This window comes from Mya arenaria, chromosome 7 (genome assembly GCF_026914265.1).
Source record: "Mya arenaria isolate MELC-2E11 chromosome 7, ASM2691426v1".
NCBI classification, from domain to species: Eukaryota; Metazoa; Mollusca; class Bivalvia; order Myida; family Myidae; genus Mya; species Mya arenaria.
Genome location: NC_069128.1, coordinates 1,414,183 through 1,423,051, shown reverse-complemented (window position 1 = coordinate 1,423,051; position 8,869 = coordinate 1,414,183). Strand labels below are relative to the sequence as shown.

The window sequence follows — 8,869 nt, the reverse complement described above, 5'->3', positions numbered from 1 at the left end:
AACCACCACCAACAAGTATCATTGAAACCAAGCCATTTTCGACTATTACTACATCTAAACCACCAACAACAAGTATTAATGGAACCATATCATTTTCGACAACTTCTACATCTAAACCACAAACAGCAAGTATCAACGGAACTGTGTCATCTTCGACAACTTCTACATCTCAACCACAAACAGCAAACATCAACGGAACTATGTCATCTTCGACAACTCCTACATCTAAACCACAAACAACAAGTACCAACGGAACTATGTCATCTTCGACAACTTCTACATCTAAACCACAAACAGTAAGTATCAACGGAAGCATGTCATCTTCGACAATTTCTACATCTAAACCACCAACAACAAGTATCAACGGACCTATGTCATCTTCGACAATTTCTACATCTAAACCACCAACAACAAGTATCAATGAAACTATGTCATCTTCGACAATTTCTACATCTAAACCACCAACAACAAGTATCAACGGACCTATGTCATCTTCGACAATTTCTACATCTAAACCACCAACAACAAGTATCAACGGAACTATGTCATCTTCGACAATTTCTACATCTAAACCACCAACAACAAGTATCAATGAAACTATGTCATCTTCGACAACTTCTACATCTAAACCACCAACAACAAGTATCAACGGAACTATGTCATCTTCGACAATTTCTACATCGGAACCACCAACAACAAGTATCAACGGAACTATGTCATCTTCGACAATTTCTACATCTAAACCACCAACAACAAGTATCAACGGAACTATGTCATCTTCGACAATTTCTACATCTAAACCACCAACAACAAGTATCAATGAAACTATGTCATCTTCGACAATTTCTACATCTAAACCACCAACAACAAGTATCAATGAAACTATGTCATCTTCGACAACTTCTACATCTAAACCACAAACAACAAGTATCAACGGAACTATGTCATCTTCGACAATTTCTACATCGGAACCACCAACAACAAGTATCAACGGAACTATGTCATCTTCGACAATTTCTACATCTAAACCACCAACAACAAGTATCAACGGAACTATGTCATCTTCGACAATTTCTACATCGGAACCACCAACACCAAGTATCAATGAAACTACGTCATCCTCAATTACTTCTACATCGGAACCACCAACAACAAGTATCAATGAAACTACGTCATCCTCAATTACTTCTACGTCTGAACCACCAACAACAAGTATCAATGAAACTACGTCATCCTCAACTAAGTCTATATCGGAACCACCAACAACAAGTATCAATGAAACTACGTCATCCTCAATTACTTCTACATCGGAACCACCAACAACAAGTATCAATGAAACTACGTCATCCTCAATTACTTCTACATCGGAACCACCAACAACAAGTATCAATGAAACTACGTCATCCTCAATTACTTCTACATCGGAACCACCAACAACAAGTATCAATGAAACTACGTCATCCGCAATTACTTCTACATCGGAACCACCAACAACAAGTATCAATGAAACTACGTCATCCGCAATTACTTCTACATCTGAACCACCAACAACAAGTATCAATGAAACTACGTCATCCGCAATTACTTCTATATCGGAACCACCAACAACAAGTATCAATGAAACTACGTCATCCTCAATTACTTCTACATCGGAACCACCAACAACAAGTATCAATGAAACTACGTCATCCGCAATTACTTCTACATCGGAACCACCAACAACAAGTATCAATGAAACTACGTCATCCGCAATTACTTCTACATCTGAACCACCAACAACAAGTATCAATGAAACTACGTCATCCTCAATTACTTCTACATCGGAACCACCGACCAAAATTAACCGACAAAGACGAAGTACACACGATCGCAAACGTTCGGGGTTTTGGAGAAATGGACATTGTGACTGCACTGGAAATGCATCATCGAGCTTTGATATCGGTAAGTTTACATTGTCGTTTTAAATGATAGATTCATGAGTAATGATTTTATGAAAGTACATGCAAGCAAGTATATGTGTTAAATTAGTTTTGTTTTTAAAAACGACACGGTCGCATTTCTAGAGAAGTATATTTGCCTTTATACTGTTTCTTTTCTCTAAGCTCTAACAATGAAAGTGATAATACGATAATGATAAAGTGAATGATGTTAAGACATATTTCATATGTTTTGAAGGTGAAACACCTGTTTCCATACAGCTGCAATTTTCGGTAGAAGCTGTTTTTAATCAATCGGAAATGGGAACATACGAACAGGAATTTAAAAAAGAGGTAACTATAGAGGCTCATTTACAAGTTTCTTAAAATTATACGACAGTAAGTATTAGCTATAATGTTGAGGAATTGGACTATACTAATATACACTTCTTAAATGACCTCGTATTTTATGCAAAATTAAGTTATTTGTAAATATAGCACACTAAATTGACTTTCAAGGAGTAGTAAATTAAAAGGAGAAAACTATTGATCTTTAAATGATCAAAATAATTATACAATACGCAAAAGTTGGATGAAACCTTAATGATCAAGGATGAGTTTTTCAGTAAATTTACATTTTAATGACCGTTCAAAGGCGGTACCTAACAATCCTTGATAAACAAACCTAGTTTTTTTTATATAACACCTATATGCCTGTGTTATTTGTTGAGTTTGTTGTTCTTCTGTACAATATTTCTTGTTTGTGATTTTTTATGTTTGTGTTTTATGTCTTTGGCCTTTACCCTGTGCACTTGAACGGGGTTTATGTTTAAACTTTTGGCTACTGAGATTGTTTCTGGAGGTATGCATATAAGTATTGAGTGGGCGTAGTGGACAAATCCTTCTTAATTATTAAGATACTACTTTAGGAAATCTGAACCAGTATATACCGGATGAGAAAGCGGGCCTTTAAACTACCGAAAAATGCGACATTCTTGATGATTTAGTCTGGTACTTATTGATTCCCCATCTGTTATTATATCGGCTGAGAATGTTATGTTATAAGATATATAAAACATGCCTTGTAAACTAAATTCTGATGACAGATATCTGTTTCAGCTTACTCAGTTGTACCACACAACCACCGTAGGGTTCCTACGTATAAGCATACTAAACGTAACGTAAGTTCAGCATTTATTTTAGTTAGTAGTTGTACGTGTTTAATATATGATACATTCTATCCTAAGGTCGTGTTGCTAAAATGAAAACTTGCTAATGAGATGACCAAGCTTTTTGAAATGTGATGTAAAGGGCGGTAATAATTTGTCTCATTTTACAGCGATAAAGCATTTTTTAATTTGATTAAATGAATATATTTCGATGTAAGTTTCTGCGAAACATCCTCATGATTGGTTTTAAGTGTCGACAGCTCATCTATTTATTTTTCATTTTTTGAAGTTAGCGTTGACCTGGGTTGGTTTTTAGTTCGTCTATTCGAAGAAATAGGAGGCTTTAATACTCGCCCCGGAGTCGGCGTCGTCGTCCGGTTAAAGTTTTTTGACAGGTTGACATTTTCACTTCTAACCACAATACCCTTCATTCAATTCCGATGTAAGTATGTGTTGTACTGTTTAATTTCTTATACCTTGCCACTTTAGAAATTTCTCAAACGGTACGTCGTCTGTTATTGTACGTATCGTTGTCAGTTATAATGGAAATTGTTTGAAACTCAACTTGATGATGTCAAAAAAGGCCGTCGTAATACGATATGACTTTGTCCCGGGGAAATTGACGCAAACGTCTGCTCGGAACACTTTAATCAGAACACAGGAATTTTCTTACGTTTGTTTCTTGGACTGCGCCAGAATGTTAACGTGTATATTGAAAACAATGTATGGACACTTATCTAAACAATACCCTTTCGATGTTTCTTGTTTTTTATTTATTTGATTAGATGCAAAGTATTTTTCTAATGGGTCTTAGTATATATTTAACAACGTTTACTATTCAGTGGGACAGCCCTTGTTTATAAAGAGTTTATAGAATCCTTTTTATGAGATTGTGTTTGGAGCCCCGAGAGTCATGGTCTAGGTATGCTTAAAATATTAAAAAAAATATTTAGGCCTTCCATGGGATTGTACTTGTGGCCAATACGGTTAAGGTCAAGGTCACTGCTATCAAAAATAGATAAAACACACACAACAAAGTCTGAAACTTTGTCAATCATTGAAAACCATGTTTTGTCACATCGCGTCGTTTCTTTTCTACTTTTTTATTTGACTGTAATGCTGCTTTTGAAAGGCAAATATTACATCATTATTAATTTTTAAGACAATACGGCGTAGTCGAGCTCGCTGTCCTACGACAGGTCTTGTTGTATTGACAGTTGGTATCACGTTACTTGACAAAACAAAATCAACTCTAACGTATTTTTCAATTATATGGTTGAGATAATATATATGTGTATTATTTTGTCAGTTCTTTTATTTTTAGTTAGATTAACTCGCAATAATACCTATGTTTTTTATTTAAAGTCATTCGTGGTGACCGTGGGGTTAATCTTACGCATCACTTGAATATGTCTTAGTAACACTTTCATCTACAGAAGTATAACAATTTTGATTTGGACAAAGAAACGCGCCCTTTAAAGTATGTTTTCCTGCAACAATTGTATAAACCGCAGACATTATACTTTGAGTTTACAGTAACTATTTTATTCCTGATATATTTGAATGAAAGGCTAACTTCAGACTGATAAAATAACCATAACTTTTGAAGTTCAATCCAAAAAATGTCACGTTGGCTTTAAAAACCAATCACACACTTTGATGTTGAACACCGTTAAACTATCAATGAATCCATGTTGCATCAGGCTGATAGTTTGCAGAATACGTATGCCGCAGTATATATAAATACCTCTGAGATATCTATAAATTCTTAGATGAACGACAGTTAGACCTTTAAATAAGTCATAGTTTAAAGAAATTTTAATCTGAAGTAGCGTTATCAATCTGAAAAAAACGTTGCTTGAATTTGTTAAGATAGTTGATTACATGTGCATTGTTGGTGTTTTATGCAACTGTTTGTATCTCGTGAAGTGTTTCTTTGGCCTAAACTATGTACTTCTTTAAAAACAGATTCTTCGTTAAAGAAATATTACCAGACCTGTCCTGTAGTTTGCATTCTTTTATTGAACTTGAGCATTGTTTTAAAATTCGGTTTGCCCTTAAGCATGACTGTATCTTATTAATTGATTTGTTTTTAAGAGTTTTGAAATTCAGTAAATCGGTTTTCATTAGTACTAATTGTATGTCATTTCGTGTAGAAATGGTAGCATTGTCTGTGATTTTGAAGTCATCTGCAAAGGGGATGTGGATTTCGAGCAGATAAATACAACTACAACAGACATGGGAAATAAACCAATGGACTTTACCTTTTGCAAGAAATGCACCGTCATTGTAGATACAACAGCTATTGCAAAAGCCTTAAAAACTGGTAATGTAGTCTTCAGACGTCGAACTGATATTTATTATTCGTAAATAACACAATACAAACATTGTTGTTGCATATACAACATCGTCGAATAAATTCCGATATAATGCAGATAAAAAATATTATTTAAAACATTCAAACAATATCAAAAACCAGTTTCATTATACAGAACATGCAAATTTACAGCAAAACAAAACAATAGATTCGTCAAAGAGCTCATTTATAATCATTCTACATGTTAATTTTAGCGGAACAAATGAGGATATTGAGTGTGTGCTCAAACTGCATTGTTGGCGAAAGATGTGTGTTAGATTTGCAAAACGGTGAGGTTCATTGTATTGACCCTTGCAAAGCACTGGAAAATGGAGGATGCAAAAACGATGGTGAATGTTTTTTTGACAGAAATGATAACTCTACAAAATGTAGGTATGCATATACTTTTAACCACGGATATTTGATAACTGTACTTGTATAGAAAAACAAGGTGCTTTAGTTCTAAGACGAAACGACGTGACATATCGATTATTACAAATTAAAATGATAAATAATATAAGTCAATTCATGTCATTTAAGGTGATATAGACATTTTAAATTAATATATATACTATAAAAATCCATCTGAGACGGCTGTCGTATGACTTATTATGTATAATGTGCTTCCGTTGATTTTGTTTTCAATAAGTCACCTCGTGAACAACAACGAGAATATTTAAATCGTGACAACAACACGTTTATTGTAATAGTAATTGTTTTTTCGTTGAAATATATCGAGATCTAACACTAGAACAAACAATTCTCTGTATCCTAAAGTTATGTGTATGTTTTTCTTAGATGCCAAAGTGACAGTGGCCGTTTTGTTTACGCTGGAGAGCATTGCGAGATAGCTGTCGAGAATCTTTCCCTTTCGTCAACATACATCGCTGCAATAGCAGGTGGAACAGGGGGAGCAATAACCGTAGTACTTTCAGTGGTCATTATTTACCTTATCGTAAGGATAAGAAAACAGAAGGATGTTGACAAACATGACAGGCAAGGGACAGGTTAAAACGACATATCAATGATAAGTAAACTATCAATCTAGCATTATGTTTGAAAATTATCACATAATTATATGTTAATCGCGTTAGTAAAATGGAGTTCATATATATATCAATAATATAGAATCTCATTTTACACTAGAGAAAAGTAATACTATAGCATTATTTCATGGCCGAAAGGGTAAGATTATAATTATCTTCCATGACCGAGAGTGTAAGATGGGTTCATTCCGACCCGAACGTAGGGTGTTTTACGGAAACGAGGTTTACCGAGTTTCAGCAAAACACCCTGCGCGAGAGTCGGGATGAACCTATTTTGCCAAGCGGCTATGGTAGATGCTTTTTCTCCCACCTCAGTTAAACAGAATTTAGTAAAAATGTATTTTGTGCTGGAACTCTTTTGTGCTTAGTGAAAATAATTGCGTATGGATATGCGATAACTCCTAGTTGTGTTATACCATGGATATGCGCGCAGTGATTCAGATTAGGTTTATAGTCAAATCGGTCTTTAAATAGTTCTAAGGAAGCAATTTTTCTTGAAAGGTGCGTGAAAACTGTTTCATAGTGACATTTGAAGCTAGAAATAATTAATTAACGTTCTAAATATTGTCACAAGCCAAGCTGTTCATGATGCTACAGATAACAGTCTTCAGCAAGGGAGGTAATTACAATGCGGTGACCATTAAAAAGGAGTTCCATACGGGCAGTTTATCTTCGCCCGTGGGCAAGATAAGAATTTCTAGCATGGTTAAATAATTGAATCTACTTATCTGAGCTGAGTGAAATGTTCATCCCAACCCAAGCGAAGGGTGTTTTGCGGTAATGAGGTTTACCGAGTAAACTTGAGCCGACATTTTAGATGTTTTGCTCCCAACTCAGTTAAGCAAAATATTGGACAAATGTATTTTAATCTATTTTTCATAAGGGTACCCGTGGACAAGATAAGAAATGTCAACATGGAAAATATTTTTATCTACTTATATGGGAACGGAGAAAATCTCAATCTCAACTTCTTTAACCTTATAACATTTAAAATAATTAAAATTCATATATATTTGTACACCTTATAAGAGCTCATTATATCATAGAATATGATGAATACAACTTTTGGTCAAGATTCCAATGAAAACATATTTCACAGCCACAAAAGGAGTACAATTCATTATTGTTAACAATTAATCAAGAATATGTTTTGCTCTAGATTTATTTCTTTCAAGATTGCAATTTTTCATCTTCACATTCCATTAAAAAGTATGTTTTCAAAAAGTATAATAACATGACAGATTTAGAACGACACTACGTATTTATGTGGTTAAATGAGTTGAGTCAGAGATTGAGATTTTACTTAAGTATTTTCGTGATATTGGGGCCAGGGCATCGAGAATATTGACGTTGTAAATGTATTTCTGCATTTAAAGTATAAGCATCGAGGAGTTAAATCGATCTCCTACAAAGGGCGGCGTGCGTCTTTCATCCGGTTGGTATCCGTCAACAAATCGCGAGGACACATTAAAGGTTGAAGGGAAAGAACACAAGATCATCACCAACAGCCTGGGAAACGAGGTTAGATTGTTTGTTATTATAATAAAACAAGTGATCTTACCTTGAAGGTTTTCTCAACACAAATATTTTTGTTTGTTTTTATAGCCGGAAATGAGCAACCAACTTCATTATTCTCATTCAGTATATGTTATAATACATATTCAATTTCCTTTAAACTGATATTTCAGATGTCTCCCAGAATCAATGTCATTTGTGCACTCAATAAAGATTATATCTTTAAATGCAATGTTTTGGTTTCATTTTATCTTTATTCCGCAGATGTATATGTACCAGCCGAATCCAAGGGACATTCGACGACATCCTTCCTCACGTATGTCGTCATCGGAGAGTGACTACAGCAGACCAAGGACTGCATCAGTGTATGACTACATCGACACCCAATCAACGGTAAGTCGGACAACCAACGGATGTTTTGAAACACAGAAATTTGAACACTCAGTTTATTTCTTACAGTATAAAACATTTTACACATAAATATTTGATTTACACTGTATACTTGATATGAACAGATAATGCTACTAACGAAATTGTAATGCTTAAATTAACCTTTAATTTAGTTGATATACATGTAAACACAATCTTCTATATATTAAGGAAAAAAACATACATGTTTTTTATAATTTTGTTGGATTTCAAATTCGTTTTGTGTTACTGCTTAATATAAGTCCGATATGTCTGACCATTACTGTGCACTTTTAGCAACTTGCATACTTTGAATAGTAATGTGTTTTGCAAAGGATGTAACGATATTCAGCTTGTCAAGGAGATTATTAAATTGTGTAATGAGAAATCGTATATGTGTTGTTTTTACAGTATGAGATTCTGCGGCCAACTCTACGCCCAAATATCAACAGAATATGA

The 8,869-nt window shown here is 34.4% G+C and overlaps 1 pseudogene; it reads left to right on the top strand.

Moving 5' to 3' along the window:
- The first annotated feature begins 200 nt into the window (after positions 1-200).
- LOC128240390 (serine-rich adhesin for platelets-like) lies at positions 201-8,869 on the top strand (annotated as a pseudogene).